This window comes from Gavialis gangeticus, unplaced genomic scaffold (assembly GCF_001723915.1).
Source record: "Gavialis gangeticus isolate Ggan-Ray unplaced genomic scaffold, GavGan_comp1, whole genome shotgun sequence".
NCBI lineage: Eukaryota > Metazoa > Chordata > Crocodylia > Gavialidae > Gavialis > Gavialis gangeticus.
In genome coordinates this window covers 65,649,427-65,652,562 of record NW_017729029.1, presented here as the reverse complement: position 1 = coordinate 65,652,562, position 3,136 = coordinate 65,649,427, and the positions used below count along the sequence as shown (strand labels likewise).

General features: G+C 42.5%; 1 long non-coding RNA gene across 1 annotated transcript in view; it reads left to right on the top strand.

The window, feature by feature from the left end:
• LOC109300431 overlaps window positions 1–3,136 on the top strand; it is a 16,938-nt gene that overhangs the window by 7,370 nt on the left and 6,432 nt on the right. The window contains exon 2 of the long non-coding RNA XR_002098222.1: window positions 1,008–1,013. This is a non-coding gene — a long non-coding RNA (uncharacterized LOC109300431). The remainder of the gene's footprint in view (window positions 1–1,007; window positions 1,014–3,136) is intronic.

Sequence of the window (3,136 nt, the reverse complement as noted above, 5' to 3'; positions counted from 1 at the left end):
AATGCCAATGCAAACACCAGTGCGCTCTGTTTGTGCAGCGTGGCTCGGGAGCGCAGCTCCCTACCGGCTCAGCTAAGAGGAATCCGGGGGGCTTCCCCTTGGTTCCAGCTCAGCAGCATCCAGTCCCTCTGCCCACTTACCTTAGGGGGATCAGCTGCTGCTGGCCCCGCTGCTGCTGCGTCCGCCTTGGGTCAGGCAAGGGGGCACACGTGTGTGCGGGACACACGTGTGCCTGGATCCCTCCTCTCCTCCCTGCTCCTGGCTCCTGAGTGCTGGGAGCTACATCAAACTGCGGCTTTTAAAGGCCGTGATTTGAATTTCCTGCCGCTGCCCCAACAGCCAATCAGGCACTCCGGTCTTCCCAGAAGTGCCTGCTGGCAGTCCCACCCCCTACACTCCCCCGCTGGGGGGATCTGGTGCCTCCTGAACCTGCTCCCCGAGGGTTAACCTGAGGGGTGCTCCCTAGCTTGGGGGGACAGTCCCCCCTAGCCCACCCCATTTACACGCTCTGTTCGTGAGGTGCGGTGCGGCTCGGGAGTGCAGCTCCCTACTGGCTCAGCTAAGAGGGATCCAGTGCGCTTCCCCTCCGGATCTGGCTCAGCTGCATCTGGTTCCCTCTGAGTTTTGATTCGATGAATCAGATCTCGCAAAGATATCTGATGCCTTTTCACTTTTTTAACTTTTGTTTTTCCGCTCAACTTACTTCTTAATGTTTTTCACTTATACGCATGGTGGTCAAAATAAGGAACAATAAAACCTGCAACAAACAAGCCCTAAAGAAGCAAGCTGTGCTATTTATTGGACCAGTCTTACAGTAACACAGCTTATGAACTGAATGCTAAAAATGTTAAGTTGTCTGTAACAAAACAAATCAAATTACTAACAGTCTCATTTATCCTGACTAGAAAACTGAAGCTAGATATGTATGCATGTGAATATATATTATATACATTAGTGTATTTTTTACTTCACTGGAGGCTTTTTGGGTTTCTTTTCTTTAGATGTAGATTTGGGTTTCTTTTCTTTAGATTTAGACTTTTTCAAGATGTTTTAATTTAGTACAGGGAGCTCAGTGGAGTTCAAGGCATTTTAAGAGTCATAAAAATGTTTTTAAAAATTTCAGGTTTTACTTTTAAATTAACTTCATATTTATATTCATGCAGATTTCCTTTTTTAAAATTGCCTATTTATAACAAAAAGTGGGGGGCAGCAGATTTTCTATTCAGAAAGAAATCTGTGGTATGCAAATTATAAAGCAAAGTGAGTCATTTAATGCTACTTGATTTTCCATCAAGAAATACAATTAAGTGCTGACCAGTGTTTAGGGGCCTGATCCAAGTTCTTAAAGCTAAGAGACATCTTTCTATTGCTTTTTATGGGAGCATAGTTCAGCCCCAAGTGTCTTCAAGATTAAGCAGCTGCTAGAAACTGCACTGAATACTAATGCATCTCACCTAGAGGGTGAGATTTTTGCCTTGTGTAAAGTTGCATAGCTTCAGTTTGCTACTTGATGGGAATCTGGTCCAGAATACATTGCAAAATACACTAGAGTAAGTCATGGAAGCCACCCACATAGACATGGTGAAAGTAAAAAAGGATAGCCATAAGCTGTTATCCTGTTGTCATCTATTATCCTGCTGGTACAGACATTTTTCGCCATCTTGCACTACATTTTGTTCCATAAGAGATCAAATGGGCAAAGATTATTTAATTAAAAATCAAAAACAAACACATTTAATGCCTCTCTTTAGTCCGCATGTTGCCTGCTTAAGTCCTGATTCTGAAAATATTTTTGTATATATTTAACTGTATTTCCAGTGGAGTTCCCATGATACTGCTTACAGTGTATACAGTTAAGAGTGTGTCTAATCAAGATCAGGACCTCAGACAATAATCTTTTTTGAGGCAACAATCTGTCTTCCTAAATCCTATCAATCTGATAAGCAATTAGCATACCTGAGTACTTTATTAAAAATATAGATTTTTCTCTACAGTTTTATATAGGAAATTCCCTAGTGCATTTCCTTTATTATGCTTATGAACCAATTTGTACTTAGGACATCTATTGTTAATCCATTTTGAACTGATGACTAACACACCCTTGGTGGTCACCTACCACCTGACACTAGACCTACCACCTGACACTAGAACTGATCAGAAGAATCACAGAGACAGCTACACCCTATACTTGACAGAGATCAGACCCTGAGAGAAACATCCCCAGTCTCTCCACTCCTGGCCTTCAAACAACATTCTAACCTTGCCCAACTCAACAGCAGAAGCAAACTCTCCACTACCCAACAAACATCAAGTGGGATACAGCCTTGCATTGGCAAGAAATGCTTAACCTGTCAGCACATCTCCACCACCATTATCAACACCCCCCACCCCAAAACAAAACCATTAGAATCCATGATTCTTATGTATTCCTTTCCCAAAATGTGATATACCTGATCAAAAATACTAAGTGCCCTAATGGCAACTACATGGGTGAAACTAAACAGCAGCTATGAAAAAGAATGAACGCTCACAGAAAAAATATAAAGGACGGAGATGCACACACAAACCATTAGAAGCACATTTCTCACAGAACAACCACTCCCTCTCTGACCTTACTATCCTCATACTTAAAGGAAATCTAATACCTCTAAAAAAAGAACTTAAGATAAAAAATTCTTCAGCTAGCCAAGCACTAAGAACCAAGGATTAAACATTGATATTGATTTTATGGTACATTATATTTTATCTGACTCAGTAATTCTTTCCACACATGAAAGGTGATAATGAACCTCCTCCCTTTTGATAAGCCTTGATCTCCCAGTAATCACCTTTTTAATTCTGCTAATTGTGTCTGCTACCCGTCGGAATTTCTCTCACCCCGCCAACCCCCGCTGTTCTTTACTATGGCTATGTTTGGCTCATTGGGTAGGAACAGACATTCAAAAAGTCTGAGCCTGAATTGATTCAATCTTTGCAGGTTAGTCTAACCTGTATAGGCTGAACCAGTTTGTAACTGTACAGACATCCCCTCTGGACTGAAGAAATGCAGGCACATGTCTGTAGTGGCTCACACTAGAAGCCAAGGGGCACTAGAGCAGCCCTCCCTCCCTTCTACAGTGCTGAGCTGGGGGGGGGG